This window comes from Periplaneta americana, chromosome 15 (genome assembly GCF_040183065.1).
Source record: "Periplaneta americana isolate PAMFEO1 chromosome 15, P.americana_PAMFEO1_priV1, whole genome shotgun sequence".
Taxonomy (NCBI): Eukaryota; Metazoa; Arthropoda; class Insecta; order Blattodea; family Blattidae; genus Periplaneta; species Periplaneta americana.
In genome coordinates, this window is record NC_091131.1 from 128596670 (window position 1) to 128620762 (window position 24093).

A 24093-nucleotide genomic window follows, 5' to 3' on the forward strand; every position below is an offset into this window, starting at 1 on the left:
TTTTAAAAGCCAGTAAGTAAGTAAGTATTGGCAGAAAACACGTTTTGTTGGCTAGAGTGAAGATGGGCAGAGGTTTATCTTCGCCATTTTGATTTGTGCAATAATAGTATTCGTTGGAACTGTGGAATTCATCAAGTATTGTTTTGTCCTTCAGAATCTTGTGGTAAAATTACACACATGATAAGCTCGAAAAATGAGTTTGAAGTATTACACCCGCTTTAACCGTGTCAATATCTAGCCTGTTCCTTTCGTCACCATAAAATAAATCCATGAGCGAAAAAACACGCTCAACCGAAGTATTAGTCCCGGGGAGACACAAGCGAATTCAACTACAGCCAAAAGAGCTACATTGTTCTCAATAAATATTCTAAAAATTTGTACCCACTTATCCTCGACTGTCAAATTATCATTCTCAGCTGAACCTCACTCCGCCTTCGACCATTTTGAAACTAGAACCTTTTCAACTAACTTGTATTGCTCGAAATATTGCTCCTCATCAATATATGTGTAGCTGATGACTTTGCAGCAGTCTATGGAAATACATCTTTCGATGCGAAACAAAGCCACGATAAAGACATCAGTTCCTTAATGTGATTATTAATTACCCATTTTTTAATGTAACTTAAACAAGCATCATAGAATTCTTCATATTGACAGTGAAAATTTTGTTCATCGATTTCTCCCTCTTCCTGCAACGTGCAAAGTAAGTCTGACTGAGTTTCTGAAGTTACGAAGTTCTCCGCTTTCCTATCTCGAATTTTATCTGTGAGTAATTGAGAATTGTAAGAAGTTAAATTGCCGTTATCGTCTCACTCTCAATTTTCTTAATACAATTACTATACATTTTTAGTTGAAACTTCAAAAACTGAAGCCATAAAAGCGAAGTCGGTCTTTCAAAAAATGTTCTTAAGATTTGAGAACGTGACTTTTGAGACAGGAAATACGACTCAAAATCAGGAAAAGCAGAAATAACTCTATCAACAGCTAGAGAAAGCGGTAGCCATGTAGATGACGTCGAAAAAGAGAAGTATGTTTGTCGGGAATATATTGTTTCGTCTGACCATTTAATTAAACAATAATCAATTTAATTTGAAGCGTCGCGTCGTTCAGTTGAAATATCTAGTGAAAATATAAAGGATATCAAAATTTGTAATAACATCCTCAGCCTCATATGTGGCTTCAACTATAAGAGTACAGTAAACATGATTCAAATTGTTGGAGACTTTTTATCGCTTCATCTAAAAGTAGTTTAATCCTTTGCAGCATAGTGGTTATCAGAAGAACCACCGTTTTCTTTCTTTTTAAATTTTATGGCACAGATATTCCACCAAGGAACCACCTCTTGAGTATACATAGAAGTGGCATCTATGTTTTGAAATTGTGTGCAGAGTTAAAATGTTAAAAAAAAAAAAAAATGATTGAAGCTTTGGTATGATCCATGATATGAAAAACATAAAAAATTAATTTGTGCTTCAAAGGGTTAAGAGCTTTACTGCTTCATAATAACAATATACATAGGTTTACTTCCACGTATTCATTTGTTACGCCGCGCCTATGAAGTCGTATGGCAATATGAAAACACTTTTTGTTACTTACAGCACCAGTGAAATTTCCGCCCAAATTATTGAAATATACAGCTTTGCTACACGAACTACAAGTGAGGTACACTAATTTTGATGTTTCTGAGCAAATGGGTTAGCCGTTCGAGAAGTGAAGTTTTAAAGTTGTGAAGAAGAATATAGAGCACGAACAGCTGATAGAATAAAGTGATTTTACCTCCTTTGTACAGGAAGGAAGTGAAATAACCCAACAGATTTTCAGAGTGAATAGCTCATGTAGTATGTAACAAAAAAGAGTAATATCATATTAGTGGGAAATTCATAGTTTTCTCAGAAAAAAAAATGTTTTCTCTCTCAAATGTTTAACATTCTCTTATTCGATAAATACTACATGTAGGAGCGTGATTTTTATCACATCGATAGAAAATCTAATAAAAAAATAATTTATCCCTCTGGCATATTTCCATAGCGTCGGCAGTTTTCGTGTAAATTTAATTTAAAAACCACTAATTTCAAGCCACTGAACGATGCGAGCAGACTGCAATGTCGTAGCGAGAGAGGGAGGCTCGCTTACAGAGGCAGACCTGAGTTCGTTGACCTCTTACATCTCTATTACGAGCAGAAAGACGACTATGTTAGCGGCGATGTTGCCAGACTGCTGAAACTTCCAACTTAATTGTTTAATTAACTGTGCATTTAATCACGAAACGTAATACACATTTTCTATTTCTTTAAGTGTACCCTACCGTCCCTTTCAATCTTCCATTCTTTATAATCAAATTAAGTTTAATGGAAACCTTTGTGGAGGTTATGGATCGTTAGGATTATGCAATTGCATGTACTCGTTAAAAGTTTTTTGGTATAATTTTTTTCATTGTTTATTTTACGACGCTTTATCAACTGCGATGGTTATCTAGCGTCTGGGTGAAATGAAGGTGCGCGTGAAATGACTCCAGGGTCCAGCCCGAAAGTTACCCAGCATTTGCTCTTAATGGGTTGAGGGAAAACTCCGGAATAAACCTCAACGAGATAACTTGTCCCAATCAGGATTTGAACCCGGGCCCGCTCGTTTCACGGTCAGACATGCTAATCGTTACTCCACAGCGGTGAATTTTTTGAGTATCGGCGACGCTAAGATAAAAGAAAGAATTTTTAATGGACTGCAAATAAAGAACTTTGTGAAATATACACAATTCGATTAGACCTATATGTTGAAATATTTTGGATATATAAACTCTGGATTGTATTAAGGACGTAACATAATTTTCTTTAGAAATCGCAGATTTGAAAAATCAGAACTAGTGGGAACTTTGTTGGTGACACATGAAAAAATGGGCTTGGCTACTGTATGTTTCTAAAGTTGTACTATATATATTCCCATTTGAATTATTTCTCGCACAACTGTTGTGAAATCTGAAATGAACACGGTGAGAGCTTCCAAAGGATGTTTCTACAATTCAAAATAAAAAATACAATGGTGAGTAAAATCGTATCATGTTTACTGATTACTTCTATATCATTGTTCAAGATGCAATTATGGATTACGAGAGCGAATCTAAGAAACGAAAAGAAAGATTATGTTTTAGTGAATAGTTGGCATGTAGCACAATTTATAAAATTTTAATAGAGACATAATATTTATGAAATCTACTAAGAAAATGTAGGCCTAACAAACTTGCATCTTTTCTGGCCATTGTCATAATCGATGCATTGTATCTAAGTAATGACTTCAATTTCCTGCCACACAAAGAAAAAGTAAAAATTTATTATCCAGTGTTGATTGCGTGATAGTTTTCAGTTTCGTGATCATACCATAATGGCAGTACGATACGGATTTGGTAGTGAATAAAGGAATTATTGTAGAGAAAGAGGGGTATACCCAGAGAAAATATGTCATATCATCTCTGTCCACCACAAATAAATTTCCACTTGGACTAGCTGTGATTTGAACTGATTCTTCGATGTAGAAAGCGACGCTCTAGTCGACAAGCCGTGCGGACAATGATGCGCCGTTGTCTTTTATCTTAAGTGACGACTCAGAGCCTGTCTGACACCATGTTATGGGAGTCCTACAATATTTTCTTCTACTATGTGATAGAAAAACCATTACGGTCATTAAAAACCTCAATATGTCAATTTCTGTAACTATGATTTTGCCGACTTTCTGCATTTTTTCACTGACATTCATTTGTTCTAAACAATTTGGAAATGTTTATTGTCTTTTATTCTGATGTCAGCGCAAGTGGTTCTTCAGATATATCTTCTACTATATTCTGGACTATGCTATAGTAGGCCTACTGACTGACAAAGACGTAGACTTCTTCATGCGATAGTAATAATAATAATAATAATAATAATAATAATAATAATAATAATAATAATAATAATAATATGATTGTAGAAAGCTAGTGGAATTGTGTCAGGGGAAACCGGAGCGTCTTGACAAAACCCGTCTAAACAACGTTTTTGTCCGTCATAAAATACAGTTGGATGCATCAAGACTTGAACCCGAATCTCCGACGTGAAAAGATGAAAAATGTAGCAGTTCGTGTAACGGTGCGCCGTTAAGGAAGATATAATACTGACAATTTCATGTAAATTGAATGGGTATAATTCTACTCGTAGTTTACCGGTAAATGTTTATTAAACTTTGAATTGCGGATAGACAAGCGAGGAATCCTTAATCCGGACAAAATAAATGAAGGTAAGCACTCTGACAGTACCTTTTTCTCAAACACGTTGGACAACAGTCTAAATTAACATTAGATGTGAGACTATTAACTTCATTTTTATACACCTAGAAGTTGTCTCTTTTTATGTTGTTAGTAGAAAGTTTCAGTTCTGAAGAAAATGCATCAACTATGCAATCGAAACTCAACAGCTAAACATACATGGGAGATACACCATTGCTATGATAATAGGAGAAAGGATTTACAAAACCTAAATTACTTTTCTTATTGTTGCTTACAAATTGCTTGTCTACTTTCTACGACGAGACGTTCCCAAGTAATTTTTGTGGAAACCTGGACATTGAACTTGAAGCACATATTCCCATAACCCAGTGAAACAACAATCGACTTTCCGTGTTCACTTCCCAATCCCATTGTGATGTCTCGCGTTCCCATGGTCTCTGGGAAAACAAGCGAAGAGTGAAAGTAAACGCATGGAACGCTTCATTTCGATACGAAATACGTCTGGGATCAGCTACCATGGTTTCACTCTTAAAGTAATGAACAGAGAAAGAATACTTGGATAAAAACGGAAACTATTGAAATATGCATGCAAATATATACAACAATTTACTAATATATGCAACAGGAATTCTTTACAGATTTCCGCTACAAATTAAAAGAACACAAATTCGATTCTCGGAAGGAAAGTGGAGATTTATTTCACTTCAACAACGACTGGATTTGTGCTCCTTATCTTAGGGTGTCTGAAGCGGTGGTCTCCAGACGTCTTGGTAGCTCAGTTGGCTTACGACAGTTACGGACCCGGGTTCGAATCCCGGTGATGGCGGAATCGTCTTTGAGATGTACATATTTAAGGTTCATCAGGGTTTTTATCGGGTTTCTGTCGTTTATTTTCATCATTTGACCGTCACTCCCCATTTCAGTATTCCTTATAGTTCAATAGCACGAGAGTGATCCCAAAAATAATGCATAGTGTTACTTAATTGCCATAATTTTAATTTTTTCAATCTACTTACACCAACATCGTTGAAAATAATCCCCTTGGAGTTTAATGACCGCTTCCCAACGTTGTGGTAACTGTTTGATGCCATTTAATTCTCCTTTGAATTTTAACTCTCGGTTGCGTCGAGTCACAGCCGTATTTAGTGCTATTTATGCTTCTAAAACGTTGACCCCGAAGTAGATTTTCCATTTGGTGAAAAGATCATGGTCAAGTGGACTCATATGCGGACTGTAGGCTGGGTGAGGGAGTGATTCCCACGTGTAATCGGTTAATATGGCCACTATTGGCTCGACGATATGAGATCTCGCATTATCTTGATTCCACAAGCTGTTTTCGGTTCTGGAAAATTTTTGGGTACAATTTCTTACGAAAAAACTTTGAGTAGTAAACTGCAGTAAATGATATACGGTAGTGGCAAAAAAAACCGGACCGACCTTTGTAGCTCATTTCAGAGCCTTGTTCACTCCAGAGCACGATAGACTTGTAACTAAGACTTTCGTGGTTCGAATCCTGCCTGGGAAGGAAACGTTTTTTTGTTCCTTATTCAAATTTATTCCCAGTACTTTTCTATTGCAGCGATATTTTACTACTTAATTAATTTATTATTTCCAGAACATGAATTTTACCAGCAATCGAATTGGGAATAAATTTGAATTAGGAACAAAAAAAGTTTCCTTGCCAGGCAGGATTCGAAGCACGAAAGTCTTAGTTACCAGTCTATCGTGCTCTGGAGTGAACAAGGCTCTGAAATCAGCTATAAGGGTCGGTCCGGTTTTTTTTGCCACTACTGTACCAATTTTGCAAAAAATAAAAAAATAAAAAAAAATAACCTCTGCAGTGAATTTCTTAGATGGTCTTCCAGGGCATTGGTTGTCTCCTACGGCACGGAAACGTCAATACCATCGGAAAATGGCGCTACGATCTTCTAGAGTCGTCAGCATCACACACTTTTCAAAGTAATTCATACATTTCCGTCGGCATACGCCTACATAAATTTTCAATTTCAATTAAGGATCTTTAATTTAAGACAGTGAATCGACCTGAATTATTTTCGTCGTCCATTTGAATAAATTATACACAAGGAAGTTTTTACATAATTCAGCTGAACTTGCACAGTCTTGTTTGGAATAGCTCTCCCTACTAGCGCGAAAAACAAAAACCACACAAATCCAGGAAGTAGGGAGGACATGCGAAGTGTGCATTACATCTGGGATCGCCCTCGTACTTACCAAAAATATGCGGCGTAATGTAGTAGGCCTACTGCGATTGGCGTACAGGTGGCATCAGTCTAAGGAAGCGTAGTACGCTTTCGGGAGAGTACACTCTAGTGGTACTCCACCGGAACATTAAGACGCGCAGCCGTGCAGGCTGACTCGAGAGCTGAATCACGACGATTCAAACAAAAAACGCAACCGTTTGGACTTAAGAATCATTCTGATTACAGGAGCGGTAAAACACAATAAGCACCCTAGAGGCTGCAGTGCTAGCCTTCCAGTCTCTCCTTCATATCAAAGGAAAAAACTTGTGGTCTTGGGTTATGTTGATCACATGAACAAGGACTTTTGGTACTTATGATTATCTAGTGCAAGTTCAAAATACTCACAAGATACGGAAAATGATCTAATGGTCCAATCTTTGATAGGTTAATGACGAAAGTGATGCCTCATCTTTCTTTCCTTTCAACTTAGCAACCCATGTTACGAATTTCATTAGTGACCACAGAATCTCTCTAGTTTCACCATACCACAGATCACACACAGAACACCATATGTAGCGGCAATGTGATTAAATCACACAAAAGCGAACCAATAGCTGTTCAAAATTGTGGATATTTCCGATATTCGTATATAAATTAAAGGGTTGTTATTGAATTTCTCACTGTGAAGAAAATTAGTCAAATTAAGAACCATACTCTTCTAAGAAATGTGTATCGTGACAATACTGTAGACATCAATACAATTAAACACTGGGTGAGACTTCAAGAACAGAAAAACTAATATCTTGACAAGTCACGAAACGGACGGCTAGCAACGGCAGCGACAGAATGCAACAAGTTGGAATTGATGCACTCATCAGAGAAGACCGCCGTATCATAACACGTGAACTGTGTGATGCAGTAAGCATCGGAAAACCAGCTTTGATAGCCATCATTAAGGAACTTGGTTACAGAAATATTTGCTCCCTGTGGATACCAAAAATCCTGACAGATGAGCAAAAATAGGCCCGGAAAGACATTTGTTCGGAGCTTCTGAAGCGCTACGCAAATTTGTATGTTTCTGTCATCGTTAGAACTGACGAAACCTGGATCCACCATTATGAATTGAAACAAAGTGTTCGTGCCTAACTCCGGAATCGCAATACGAGTTTTTACCGGGATGGAATGCATTGTCTCGTTCACAGATGGCACAGGTGCCTAGAAAATAACGACGACTTCGTAGAAAAATAACAGAATATTTATTAAAGAAGTAGAAATAGGCCTACTTCATTTAAATTTCATAGGACTAGCAATTAAAGTTTCTGAGAAAAAAAAATTAGAGAAAAATTTTCGTGTCGACATAAACCTGTTGAAAATGTAGCTTCAATTATAATACAAGTTAATTTATTCACGTCACGACCATAGAGAAGGGGCAGACGGCCTGACGGTCTTATATCTACCAGTTAAATAAATAAATAAATAAATAAATAAATAAATAAATAAATAAATAAATAAATAAATAAATAAATAAATAAATAAATAAATAAATAAATAAATAAATAAATAAATAAATAAATAAATAAATAAATATTTTTGTGAAATTGATCATGTGTGCAAAAATGATTACAGCAGAAAAGTCCGTAGTAATTAACAATCATTCTTGAAGATCGGTTTAGTCCATGTCCTCCATTCTCTCGTTTCTTATCATTTTCATCTAGGCCTTTAAGCTTTACTTTCCTATTCGCTACATTTCAGAATATATTTAGGAAGTCTGCTCCTATTTATACTCTATAGATTTTCATTTTTTATTATTTTATCATTTACATTTAGGCCTACGTTTTACATAATATGTGACTATTTTTCAAGTCCTTTGTTTATAATAATTATAATATACGTCTTGTTTCCTCAAGTCTTCATTCCGAATTCTATCTGGTATAGTAGGCCTATACAAAATGTTATATTCCTTTTCAAATAAATATTGCTTGCTATTATAAATTTCTCTTCATTCACACTGAAAATAGGCTACTGTCCACAAGAGCATGGAGGGACTGATTATTCCTTCACGGAAAAGTCAGCTTACTCAAATTTCCCATTAGCATAAGTCTTAAAATGAAACAAGTAAGGACTTACTTACAAATGGCTTTTAAGGAGCTCGCAGGTTCATTGCCGCCCTCACATAAGCCCGCCATCGGTCCCTATCCAGTGCAAGATTAATCCAGTCTCTATCATCATATACCACCTCCCTCAAATCCATTTTAATATTATCCTCCCATCTACGCCTCGGCCTCCCCAAATGTCTTTTTCCCTCCGGTCTCCCAATTAACACTCTATATGCATTTCTGGGTTCACTCATACGTGCTACATGTCCTGCCCATCTCAAATGTCTGGATTTAATGTTCCTAATTATGTCAGGTGAAGAATATAATGCGTGCAGTTCTGCGTTGTGTAACTTTCTCCATTTTCCTGTAACTTCATCCCTCTTAACTCCAAATATTTTCCTAAGAACCTTATTCTCAAACACCCTTAATCTCTGTTCCTCTCTCAAAGCGAGAGTCCAAGTTTCAAAATCATACAGAACAACCGGTAATATGACTGTTTTATAAATTCTAAGTTTCAGATTTTTTGACAGCAGACTAGATGACAAAAGCTTCTCAACCGAGTAATAACAGACATTTCCCATATTTATTCTGTGTTTAATTTCCTCCCGAGAGTTATTTATATTTGTTACTGTTGCTCCAAGATATTTGAATTTTTCCACCTCTTCGAAAGATAAATCTCCAATTTTTATGTTTCCATTTCGTATAATACTCTGGTCACGAGACATAATCATATACTTTGTCTTTTCGGCATTTACTTTCAAACCTATCGCTTTACTTGCTTCAAGTAAAATTCCCGTGTTTTCCCTAATCGTTTGTGGATTTTCTCGAAAAATATTCACATCATCCGCATAGACAAGAAGCTGATGTAACCCGTTCAATTCCAAACCCTGTCTGTTATCCTGAACTTTCCTAATGGCGTATTCTAGAGCGAAGTTAAAAAGTAAAGGTGATAGTGCACTCCTTGCTTTAGCCCGCAGTGAATTGGAAAAGCATCATATAGAAACTGGCCAATATGGACTCTGCTGTAAGTTTCACTGAGACACATTTTAATTAATCGAACTAGTTTCTTGGGAATAGCAAATTCAATAAGGATACTGTATTACTTAATAAAATTATGCTTGCCTTTTTTCGTATTGACAGTTGCGGACTTTATAATTGTAAGACAAATGAAGGAAAATCTTGCGCAAAATGATTACAAATATCGACACAGTGGTGGATCTTAAAATGTTGCGGTCCGAGACCAGCCATGCTTGGAGGCTCCCCTCTCCCGTGTAACAAATACAGTATTAGACTTCATGCACGCTTCATTAAAATCTTCGTACTTTTGGATTATCTCAAATCATCGCCTCAGATAATTGGTCCCCACATTATAGTTTTCTCATTTCTTCGATTCATATCCCCGGGTAGCACACTACTTCTAGGTCCTTATTTTCCTGTCCCACATGTCGGACCACTGAATCTCCTATCACCAGTATCTGCTTCTCCTCGCTCGCCTCCCCGTGTCGTTCCTCGCGTAGTCGCCTGTTCTCAGCTTCCATATCTCTCAGCCATTCTTCCGTCTGCTGCAGCTTCCCTTTCAGTTCAGCCACCTCTTTCTTTAGCGATTCAGTTTCTGTATCCTTGGTCATAACTATGTCTCTCATACATTCCTTACACCTCCAGTTCACCTCGATATGCTGGTACCTCTTGAGTTTTTGGCAGATGAAATGAAACCATGTCGAACAGGTGCTGCACAGAAGACCAGTCTTCAGATTGTTCCTCATACTCCGCACTTCACAGGGCCTGGGTTCAGTTCCACTTCTTCAATCACCAACAGCATGGCTAATATCAGAATCACAAAACTGCTTAGTGTCGGTTCCTCACTCCCCTGGCCCGAAGCTGCCGGGATTCACTTCACCATCCTCGCTGCCCAGGTATTACTCGACCAAGGCCAGTGGAGTCCTGCAGCCCGGAGCCGTGGCGCTACTGCTTCTGCGTTTGTAATACCGCATCGCCAGCGGCTCCACTCGCCTTGGTCGAGTAATACCGATCCTCGCCCGGTACACTGCTGGTTCACATCTCATTCTACCTGCTCTTTTTGATTACCTGCTCTCGACGACTACTTGCGAACTTTTTGGTTCAAGACAAGATGATTATTTATTAATTTTTAGTGTTTAAGAATTCTGAGCCTAATAACTAGAGCCCTATTTTATGTACTAATTACCATTAAAACATACTTTATAACATGCTGAAGTATGTTAATTTTTAAAAAACATCGTTAGCTAAATCGGAAATAATCCTGTACTATGGCTTAAGGCTATAATTCTAGGTAAATTCTCAGTCGCCAAACCTCCAAATCGTTAGTGACAACTGCAGAGATCAAGGAAAAAATTGGGCTCTTTTAGCTATTGAAAGATCACTTGTAACCAGTAGAAGTTGAGTATTGATTTCCACAAGTTATACATGCAAGTTTACCTTGTAATCGCGACTTTGAGCGAATTGAAAAACACATGAAAGAAAAAAAGGAATCCTATTGTTTGTACTCCTGAATGCTGGGTTTCAGTAATTTCAGGAATAAGTAATTAGTTGTTGATTACGCTTTTCTGAAGCCCAGCATACAAGTTTGATTGCGATAAGTCATCTGAATTACAAGTTACATGCAACTACTTTCGTGGCGTCCCTTTTCAGCCAGTCACTATCACAAAGAAGGATCGGCATCGTCAGGAGGAGAACCCATTCTCTTTACATAGGAAATAAATCCATAAAATTCCTATATGTAAAACGAAGCTGACATGTGTTCCATAAGTACATAGTATTACTGCTGATGCTACTCCTGATATCTCACACGAAGAGCAAAATGTTTTTATTTTGAGATATTTGTTACAGAACAAGGAAACTGGACAATCCCAAATTAAGGAGAGGTTTATTGAATTCCTGAACTTTAATGAGAAAACTGGTGATGGTATTGCTTCTGAACTCCTTTTTGTATAGCAAGGTTATTCAAAAGCTTACATGAACTCGAGTACCACATAGCTCAGATATTGAATTGATGGATTAGGCCACATTGTGTAAACTTGCAAAATGTTTTGTCATTTGGAATGTTATAGGCTAAATGTTATAATATTCAATTCCATCACAAAGTATTCCACTGTCTCAAATATGTTGCGTGAAAACTAGTAAAGATATTAGAAACATTATTAATAAAGAATATTTGTTTTTGTAAGAATGAAAATGTCCTAAGCCAAATGTTATGCTTTATAATAAAATATGTTAAATTTTTACATGTATTAAACATCAAACATTTGAAGTAAACATGCGTACATGATAATCAATACTGTAGGGAAATATAAATTGTAAGTTAAAACCACTTTAAGTCATTTCCAATATTTATGCAATTTTTTAAACTTTCAAAATGTTCTCCTGAAAAATTTTCATTCTGTGGCTTTGGATTATAACATTCTCACCCCTTCAAATATCTTTGTAGTTCTAAACTTTATGTCAGAAGAAGTTTTCAATGTTTTGTATAATAATTATGCAGATATTAATTTCTTAGAAGAAATTAAAGCATGTTTCTTGATAGAATTGCATTAATTTCGAGAAGTAATTTGAATATATTTTAATTCGGAGATATAATTATGTAAATATTAGCCTAATTAATTCTTTTGACACAACATTTTTGTCGAAATAGCGACTAGGGCCTAATTACTTTATTTACCTCTCTTCATCTTACGACGTAAAAGAAACATTGAAAAATAATTGTTAGAGCCTATTTTGATCATTACGTTTTCGCGGTTAAATGAACTCGTAAATACACGGAATAAAATTTCTTCAGTCGTTTGGGGAAATTGCTGTTCATAGGCAGTTGAACAGACTGACACTTTTTTGGTATCAAAGATGCTGAAAACATGTATACGTATCCGTGAAAATATCGAAATGGATTTTTTTGTAGGTCACAATACTTTCTCTATGTAAGTATAGCTTTGCATAACGAGAAAGTGAAAAGAAAATTGACCGGAAAGAGAACAAAGGAGTCAGGATCGTCATCACAACGAATAAACCTTTATTTATTTATAGCCTTAATAAGTTATGATTTTATTTTACTGGGGGGTGGTGGTTTCTGGTGCGCCGTTACATGTAATGTAGGCCTATGTGTAGTAAGTGTCAAGTTGGTACTTCGAATTTACCCTTTTAAACAAAAATTGATACCGGTATGACCCGAATTTTATTTCTGAAATGTAGCTACTCTAATCAAAATATAATTTTTATTTATTCACAAACTCTTTTTAATGCCATCAGGACATTTCTGGTATTTTATCCTGGCAGTGGCTTACGTGTAATCCATTTCTGAGGTTGGAGTGCATGGAAGGCGGAGTTACATTACCCCTAAGATATGATAGGATGACCACTTATGATTATGTAACGTAATGAGGGGTATTAAATCTAAACTAAACCTAAATTCCATTTTATGGACGAACACATGTACAATTATCTTTAAGAAAAACATTCTGTGCTTTCAACGGGAATCGAATCCAGTACCTCATTAACTGTAGCCAAAAACTGTGACCACTAAATTCATTCACAAACTACATGCAGAAATACGGAAATATCGTGATCAGATTGATATTAGATATAATCTTATTTGTGTCTTCACGTAAAAAGATACAAATCACCACATTACCTTTGCACCCTTGTTACCTTAATAAGTACTTCATCATCTTATCTGATAATATATTGCCAATTGAATCTAACAAGGACACGTAGCTATGTGGAAAGGTTAATTTTATCATTCTTTGTTATCATTCTGGCATGGTGCTTAAAAATCAACATCAAACGTCATTTTTCATGTAGAAAGATAACGTGGCAAAAGTTTAATGCTTCTTTCAACTACCGGTATTCTTTTGACATAGCCCGCTACTAACGTTTCATAACATCTCAAGGATATTTGTATCGTTGTCGTAATCGAGAATTACATAGCCCTATAGCTAACTAGAATTCTTCCAATGCAATAGTAGGAAAATTAACACACCCATTTAATGTTGATCTATGATAAATAAAGAAAAATAAATTAAATAAGCAAATAAAAAAATAATACATATAGAAAAAAAGTCGTAATACAGAAATAAAAGACTAAAGAAGCGTACTGTAAATTATATATAACAGCGTACAGGAAAATATCTTAAATTAGAAGATTGTACCAGACTCAGTTAATGCTGTAATAATATTTTTAATAATTGAATATTACTCCATAGTTGAAATCATAGATAAATAGAACACAAGATAGAAAGAACATTTCTTAAGGGCAGATGTTTAAAGATCCCTCAATTCGAATTCCAATGGAATCTGACAAGCAAGAGATAGGTCTATAGAATGCGGGAGAAAAAAACAGTCTGAAATCGGAACATAAGACATTTTTATGATAATGATATCGTTCTAAAAATTTAGTTTTTAATTTCCCATAATGTATAATCGAAAAAGAATATGTATTTATTATTAATTTAATACTCAAGCACTTGGTACAAAGGCATTCGTCTTCTTACTTAACAATAGCTTTCAGTTTGCAGCTGTTCACATGGTGTAATGTAGAACGCCTCTCCGCGGTGCACCTTTGTTAATGCTAATAAAAGTCTACAAAGTCTACATAAACAACTCATGGATCAAATTTCCGGAGATAAAAACTGTCCCCCAATTCGAATCTCCGGGCGGGGACTAGGCTTAAAGGCGCATCTGCACGGTTCAACTTTTCTTTCAACTTTACGCATTCAAGCAACGCATGCAAAAGTGAACGAAACGTATTCAACTGTGCATGCCTTTTCCCACTAAAAATGAGAGCGCTTGCACCAATTGAAAGCTATGGTCCGTCTCAGGAACCTGTGGAGTAGAAAGACGAAACAAGGCCTCTGCGCAAGTGGTATGTGGGAGGAACAGGGCCAATGACTGCTCTGGGAGGTACTGCTTGAACGAAGCGAGCAATCGCTTGCAGGAGGGGATAATTTCCATGTGAACTCTACTCTACCTTCTACCACGAGCGAACTCGAGCTGATACTGCCCGCAATACACTCTGGCACAGATAGACTCCGCCCCCATATGCGCAAAGATACTTCACAGATTCCTGGGACGGACCATAGTACCCATCGCCCCTGAGGGTATCATGTACTTTATTTCGTTCAACAGTAGAATGTAGCGAGCAGTTCATTATTCTAGGTGGCCGTGAAAAAACTGAAAATTGTTTTCTTTGATGATCGTGGACCTTTTAAGCTCAAAATGGCGGCAAATACGATTAGATTTATTGAACATCATCTCAAATACGAGTGCCTATGGAGTGTTCAACCACGATTTTGAAATCAAGTAGGTCTAAGTATTGGATTGATATTTAATATTAATTAATGAATATATGTACGTAGTGATGTATTCAACACGGTGCACCATGTAGACACAAAATCTGCATGCATCTTAATTGAACGTGCGTTTTCAATTTGATTCTTTCAATATTCTCCCCAGATTGCATGCCTACGAGCATGGAAAATTGAACCGTGCAGATGCAGCTCAACATTTTTCTTATATTCTTTTTAAATCTCTGTAACTCCCATCTAAAGCTGCTTTCAGTTTAAAAGGTCCACGATCACCAAAGAAAACAATTTTCAGTTTATTCACAGCCACATAAATCTGCATCTACACGGTTCAATTTTCCATGCGCGTACGCAAGCAATTTGGGGAGATTATTGAAAGAATCAAAATAAAACGCACGTTCAATTAAGATGCATGCAGATTTGTGTCCACATAATGCGCAGTGTTGAATGTCATGTTTATTATATATAAATGAATAAATATGGAGATTGTGAAGGACTCGTGATGTTGAGAAAGAGAAAAAATGTAAAAAAACTGCTGTTTTTTTACATGAATGGAATTTTGAAGAACGGGATTGTAAAAGTAATGAAATTGTATTGATCAACTTACCGGAAAATGTTGAACTATTGCATGAAACCTGATTATACAGATAACCTAAAAACAAGTGACGAGTTGGAGGATTTAATAGGCCCTAGTGTTTTAGAGGAATTACCATAACTAACCTAACCTAAATTGGTGAAAAATGTAGTAAAATATTGCTTCGTAAAATTGGCAACGGAAAGCGAGCAGAACAACGATCTAGTAAACAGCAAGTCCACGCTGTGGAGTAACGGTTAGCATGCCTGACCATGAAACGAGCGGACTCGGGTTCAAATCTTGGTTGGGGCAAGTTACTTGGTCGAGTTTTCTCTTAACCCATTAAGAGCAAATGCTGGGAACTTTCGGCGCTGGACCCTGGACTCATTTCGCCGGTATTATCATCTTCATATCATTCAGACGCTAGATAACCACGGCAGTTAATAAAGCGTCGTAAAATAATCCACTAAAAAAGAAAGAAAGTAAGCAGCAAGTATTTGAGTGACATGTCCTTCACAATAGTCATAAATAATAAATATCAGTCCAATACTTACGTGATACTTAATTCTCAAAAATTGTGGTTGAACACACTATAGGCACTATTTGCGATAGTCTTCAATAAAGCAAATCGTTCTTGCCGTCATTTTAAACTTAAAAGGTCCACCATCACCGAACAAAACAATTTTACAATTTAGTCACGGCCATCCTCGCCAAGCAGACAAACATTTTCAATAGAATTGACTACCTTAACTGAAAGCCGTGTTTTTTACAACAGTTCGAAGACCAGCTCACGGAAGGGTGAGATCTGGTCATCTACCCTAGTCGATTTACTACTAACTTTCATAAGTAGGCCTACAGTCGCGTACAGTAAATCGCGTCGAGAAAAACGGTAGTTTTGTGTGTTATTTATTTCAAAATATATTTACAAACCGCGGATCCCCTGATAAGTAGGGGTTCCGCGGAGCACACTTTGGGAACCACTGACCTAGAGTAATCAGCTGCTCGCTGCATGCTACTATTGAACGAAATAACGCACAAAATACCCACCGGCGATAATGGGTAACTTTCAATTGTCGCACGCGCTATCATTTTTAGCGGTAAAAAGCATGCACAATTGAATGCGTTTCGTGCACTACTACATGCATTGCTTGAATGTTTAAAATTGAAAGAAAAGTTGAACCGTGTAGATTCATCTCAGCTCCTCGCTAATGCTACTGTTAAACGAAATGACGCACAAATTTTACCCATCGGTAATGGATAGCTTTCAATTGCTGCATGCGCTCTCATTTTTAGTGGAAAAAAAAGCATGCACAATTGACTGTATTTCGTTCACTCTTGCAGGCATAGCTTGAATGTGTAAATCAGCTGTGCTCAATTTTGTAGTTACGTCTTTCACTGAGTTTGCGATAACCCGCCAAGCATGGTGACGTATGGCCATCTGGCAGACTCTGTATGTAACCAATGGTGGCTGGTGCAAACCAAAGGTTTCATTTTAGACACAAACAATGATCAGCAGCCAAAGGCTAAGTACCCATCGGCAAATTTCGCGTGTTTTCGTGGGAGCTTAGTTTCACATGTGAACGAATGTATTATGCGGCGGGGAAGTTCCAATATTTAAGTTGTCATTGTTTCAAATGACTCTTGTTGTATGAATACGTAACTGTTATCTCGAAACCTAAGATTCGCTTGGCGGTTTAGTAAAAGAGTGCAAGACTCCGCTCTGTGTTTCATTTGTTTTGTTTCTTTGTTGTCCCTTCTGTTTATAAATCAAGTATTATAAATAATTTAGAACAAAGATATACTCAAGTGGTAAATTAGATGCAAGATAAACATCCTTTCCCTCGTCGTGTGAACCAGGCGCTGTCTGAAGGTGAACTTAGAGAAATTCAGGCTACAGAAGCTCGCTCATTTTTGTGTTGAAGAGTGTGTATTGTAACAATGGAAATTAAATAATTTCCGCATTCATTCCAATCAATATTCGGTGGGCTGCAAAATATTGTAGGCCTACACCATGACATATACAGTTTAAACTAGATCATTTCAAAATGCATATTAGGCCTAGTATATAACAAACAAAATTAAAATAATATACTATAAGGAAAGAGGCTAATAGAAAACAAATCCATCAAATTAATCATCATCATCATCATCATCATCCCATAAGCGTAGTTGTTTGAAATCGGGAATAATATCAGTCATTGCAATTGTGAGTTTGTCCTTCAAATTATCGTCTGTAGTGCAAATCTTACTTTCAGGTAAAGCTCCCTGTGAAGCAGACTTGAATAATTTCAAGGGAAAAAATGTTCTGGGGCTTCACAGGGAGCTTTACCTGAAAGCTAGATTTGCATAATATAGGATACATTACTGTAGGTACGTTAACAGAAAATTACAATTTCAAGTCATATAGAGTTTGTGTGCACTCGATGTGGGTTTCTGACATCTTGTCAGCCCACTCGAGGTATGTGGATATAAAAGAATAAATTAAGATGTTGTCGGATGAAGTTCCTGGGTAGCTCAGTCGGTAGAGCATTGGCGCGCTCAGCTAAAGGTCCCGGGATCGATACCCGGCCCAGGAATAATTTTTCCCTTGAAATTATCGTCTGTAAGTCTGGATCTCGATTTGATTTAGCCAGATTCATCTGCAAAAAAAAAAAAAAAAAAAAAAAAATGTCTGTAGGCCATAGCCTATGTAGGTGGAATCAAACATTGATGCAGTTTTCATAGTGAAACTATGTAGATTTGGGTCGTCAGTATATATATATATATATATATATATATATATATAGCATGGAACTCTTTAAATACACAAGTTCAGTACTCACAGACTGATTGTACTTATTTTTTAATAAATGCTGGAGAGAATGTAGAATCCCATACCTGTATAATCTCGATTTTTAAAAAAGAAGATAAAAACATTTACTCTGATTATACAGGCATAAGCATTCTTAATCCTCTGATCGATGTTCTGGCTGATATGTACATCTATTATCGGGCAGTACATCTCACTTGACAATATGTGTCAGAGGAAGAACAATTGTTTGTATGTATCTGAAGTCTGACTATGTAATATGTAGCTAGTCGGCAATGTATGCAATGTGGTGGGGGGAGGGAGGGAAAGGAGCTGGCCATCCTACCCGATTATCTTCTGGCCTAGTTGTCTCATAAGTAGTGTTTTCGTGGTATCACTTGTGAGGTTCAGACCTGTCTTTAGACAGTTATTTAAACAACAAAAACATTCTTAATAGTGGCTATAAATTATTTGCTAAAATCGTTAATGGAAGAATAAGGAAAATAACAGACTTGGTATTACTTGAAGAACAACATGGCTTCAGGAGAGGAAGATCAACAGTGGACAATGTATTTAATGTCAAACAAGTAATAGCAAAAAAACCAGAATTTGATCTTGAAACTCATCTGGCTTTCATTGACGTGGAGAAAGCCTTCGACACAGTAGACCATAAGAAATTATGGAATATCCTTAAAAAAACGTGGATAGGCTACTCCAAACATCTTATAAATATTATCAAATGTTTATATAAAGATAATTCAATTCAAGTGGATATAAATGGAATGCTCTCAACTGAAATCCCGATTAACCAAGGTATACAACAAGGGTGTAGTTTGTCACTCACTTTGTTCAACATTTGAGGCGTTCAGAGCTAAAGTGGATCAAGTCACAAATTTAAAAAAATCGAGTTTAAGTTAGTTCATTTTCTGACTACTTTATGTTAGATCTTTTCCAAGGCGTAGTGGATAAAGTTATAATTTCGAGAGTTCGTCAGTAAATGGCAGCAGTTACCTCTGCCTCAGAATATTTGTCCAGATTAAATCACAGTGGATTAAATCACAAAAGCGTTGCACCAATTAATATCACACGTATTTCTATCTTATAAATTTATAATTTGAAGATGGATTCTGATTCAGAAGAGGCTTTTGCCTTTCCAGCATCATCTTGATATTCTTCAAGTTAACCTTGGTGGGATTTACCGATGAATTTCAAATCAGGTCCATGGTATTTTAGATTTCAGGTGAAAAGGACCCTCAACAATAAAATTCATGATTCGGACATAGTGGCACATATAAAATCTTGTTTGACCTTCCAGAACCATTACCGCAGGGAAAATAATCATGACAGAAAGTATCTCAAAACAAATTTGAATATCAGAAAAATGTGTGATTTGTACTGTACAAATTGCGGGAGTGAATGCAAAGAGCCTCTGTAGCAGAAGTTTTATTATCATATCTTTTAATGCAAATTTAACTTACATTTTAAACCTCCTGCTAAGGATACATGTAGTCCATGTGACCAAATGGAGCTCAACATACAAGCCGAAAGTGATCCTAATGTGCGTGGAGTTACAGGATCAGAAAAATTTGCACCTGCTCAAAGCTAAGCAAATTATAGATACACTTAAAACTGATGAAGCTGCAGCATCAGAAACGTGCTATGTTCCCACATTTGATGTAGAAGTAGCACTCCCGTACTCTAAACTGACGACATCCTTAGCGTACTACAATAGGAATATGTAGGCTGCATGTACAATTTCGCTATCCATTCATTCAACAATCAGAATAGTTACATGTACGGTGGAACGAAACCTAAGGTAGCAGAGGATCCCAAGAAGTAGCGACCACCCTCGTGAAACATATCAAACAAGAAGCCAAAAACCATGCTCATGCAAATCTCTGTTCAAACTCATGTACAGGATAATATGGAAACATAAAGCTGGCTGCCACATTATCACTTTCATTTCTCTCAGATGCTTGATAACCATCGCAGTTGATAAAGCATCGTAAAATAAACCAATAAAAAAAGATAGATACAAATGACCAAAAGTTTCTATTATCGCCACTCATTTCCACCTAATGATCGAGATTTTGGTGTCATAGAGTCGAACTCAAGAAAATATTCTCTCACTGTTAATATTATTGTGTTCTCTTTTTTATTTTATATATTATTTTATTCTATTTCTATTGTTATATATTCCGTATTTTGTGTTTATGTGTATTTTTGTATATATTTACAATATGTAATTCTAGATTTACAACATGTAAATTAACAATGGAAAAAAATTCAGTTTCATTAAAATAAATACATTTTTACACCTCAAGATTGGGTTGAAGTGATAAAGAACGCGAAGATTAAGAATCCCTTGAATGTAATCGAAGTATAACACCAGATATTTTATCTGCCAAAAAACTTCAGAAAATCATAGCCAACAGAAAGAAGATCGATGATGGCCAATCAGTTAAGTGGTTTAAAATAATATGAATGAGGTGCGAGCGAAAAGAACATTGGACTCTGCAGTTTAAAACTACTTTGAACACACTGATAGATTTGTCGAAAGTGTCCATGTCTAAGCCAGAGTCTAAATTTGTGATACACAAAGACCCCCTTTACACAGCACCAAGGGCACACCACAGAAAGAAGATAGATATGATGGAGCTTTTATGATTCATCCAACTAGTGGAACCAGTGGCCCAAAACCACTTCAAAAACTTGCGGACAGAAGTAGTCACAAGGTCGATGGTCTACCAAAATGATTATGCTCTTGGATGATGATGTGCCCTTCTATGTCGATTAAAGATGAGCTGAGTTTTGGAAGAACAAACTCATTGATTTTCTTGCACAGAACCAATAACAATTGCATTATTCACACATTTTCATACTTGATTCATCTTCATGATGAAAAATATTCAGAGCTAAAATGGATCAAGTCCACTTTTTCTTTCTCAAAATATGATTAAGCGCTAACAAACAACTTTGCAGCTGATACATCATTTCCTAAATTTAAGTTGATACCTCTAGAGCAATGTTGGACAATAAAATTATTGCTAGCTAAATTGGATAATTCACTAGAGCAAGTTAACTTTAAGTCAAATTATCTCAAAAATATGTCATGGACTTGATCCATTTTTGAACTGAGCACCTCATTTATACTGATGACATGATTGGAGAATGGAAAATTTTAGTTAATCCAGAGATAAAATTAGATACGAACACATTTAATACAATTTTATTTGCGGACGACTAGATATTTCTCCAAGAATCGGAAGACTATCTTCAAGCAGCAGTATATTGACTCTCACAGACAGCAAAATAATATAATCTCAAAATCTCTGCCTCAAAAACGAAATCTATGACTCTTTTAGGCAAACACCCTATCAGAACAAAGATTATACACGATAATAACATAATAGAACAAGTATCTCACTTCACATACTCGTATCTTGGTTGCAAGATATCATTATTTTAACAGAGACAGAGACATAGACAGAAAGCTGTGTAAGTTTTAATAAACATGTGACACACTTAAAAGAACATTAAAAAATAAAGCAAGAATGAAACATAGCTAAAATTTGACAAAGTCATGGTTGTACCTACAATCCTATATGGCAATGAGATATGGATATTATTTCGAAGAGATTATCAGTCCCTAATAACAGCAGAGATGAAGTATCTTAGATCAATAAAGGGTTGTACAAGAACAGACAGAATAACAAATTATATTATAAGAAAAGAATTAGGAATAACCTCTCACTGTAAATAGGTCGATAGTTACAGACGGAAGTGGGGTGAACATCTGCTTCGAATGGATAACAAAAGATTGCCAAAAGCTGTACATCAGTACATGCCAGTGGGAAGAAGGGATATAGGAAGGCCAAGAAGAAGATGGGAAGTGTGAAGTGGGAACAGACCCATGATCCTAAACCATGTGGATTTTTTATTTTATTTGGTTATTTTACGCTATATCAACATCTCAGATTATTTAGCGTCTGAATGAATTGAAGGTGATAATGCCGGTGAAATGAGTTCGGGGTCCAGCACCGAAAGTTATCCAGCATTTGCTCGTATTGGGTTGAGGAAAACCCCGGGAAAAAACCTCAACCAGGTAACTTGTCCCGACCGGGATTTGAATCCGAGCCATTTGGTGTCGCAATCAGATGCGCTGACTGTTACTCCACAGGTGTAGACAAACAGTGTGGATGATGATGATGATGATTAATAATCAGTGCTTTTTTCTAGAAGAAAAGGTGTGGAACTCTGTGTAAAATTTATTGGTGTGGACCGGGAGATGATTATTGCTCAGTGTACTGGGGATTTAAGACCTAAATGGAGTTCAGAAAAAAATTATGTTAAAACATAATAAACACCTGGTGTGTGGATAAGCTTCAGAGCTTCTACCGCGTTGTCTTGGTGTTATTATATATATATATATATATATATAAAAAACAAGAAGGTGCACGAGAACGTTATTTTGCCAGAAAAAAGCACTGATACTGATGATGATGATGATGATGATGATGATGATGATGATGATGATGATGATGATGAGATATATTATTATGGAATTTCTTCTTGTTCTTTAGGTTATTCTCGTGAATGTTTAATAATAATTATTTTTATATTGATTTCCTCTGAACTTGTTGATTTTTACTGCAATAGGATTCCACGAACTATATATTATATAATTATTGAAACAACATTTCTACTTACTTATATATTATTAAGTCACTTAATCACAAAGCACTTAATCACGCTATTGATCTTGGTTCAAATCCCAGTAAGTATAACTGAAATTAACTGTGGACAAAATGCTGTCAGATTTTCTCGAGATACGGTACTGTAGTTTCTTCATCCAGCATTTCATCAAATCTCTATTAATTTATTAAAATATTTGCGTTACCATTTTCATCATCCTGATGTAATGTTCTCATTCAGCTAACGTCTGTTTCGGCTTCTCCATCCATTCCTCAGACGTCCAGGGTTTCTTCTTCTTTTAAGCTGATATTTCATGGTTTTTGGCAGTCTTCCTATATCCATTCCGTACCGGTACATGTGTGCACTGAATTTCTGCTTGTATTAACTTACTTGAGTGAATTATTATTAATTAATTTCGAATATTCTTGTTTCTTAACTTAATAAACTAATTTTCACACATATTTCTGCAGCCTAAATAATTCTAAATCACTTTTGATGTAGCTAGGAAGATGGGTACCGGTAACCTTCTAACATGAAAATACTACTATTGATAATTTAATTTTTAAACTGATAGTTATCCAGATCTATGGCTAAATTGGAATTCTACATTTAATAAACAAAACAGAAGAGCACCAAATGAAATGGGCTTCATCATATACAAAGGAATCAGGTAGACTCCCTCAGAAAAAAATGTAAATTATAATTTTACAAGAAATTTAAAAGAGATTAAAAATTAATAAGATTTATACACTAAACTAAGTCTTGTTGCCAGCAATGATGAAGAGAAATAATAATAATAATAATAATAATAATAATAATAATAATAATAATAATAATAATAATAATAATAATAATAATAAAACCCTCATCCATAAACTTGCATGAACACTTTCTAATAGGTAGGCAGAATTGTTACATTCTACGCAAAAACAAATAAATAATAAATATCAGGAGTTCAAATTCTTAATAGTTCGTGGGAATTTTACATGTTGACAATGTATCTGCTGATAAAAATCAACAGTGCTGAAAATTATGAGGATAAAACTTAAAGAAGTGTGACGGTGGGAATTATTATACACGAAGCTCAGCAGTTAATGTCTTGGAGAATTTCACTCTTCAAAAGGTATGTGAAACTTTCACCTAAATGTTGCTTTTGCATTG

General features: G+C 35.9%; 1 non-coding gene across 1 annotated transcript; it reads left to right on the forward strand.

Moving 5' to 3' along the window:
* Positions 1 to 17952: 17952 nt before the first annotated feature.
* TRNAS-GCU (transfer RNA serine (anticodon GCU)) lies at positions 17953 to 18025 on the forward strand. Its single transcript has one exon. It is a non-coding gene; the product is annotated as a tRNA-Ser (tRNA).
* The last annotated feature ends 6068 nt before the right edge of the window (positions 18026 to 24093 follow it).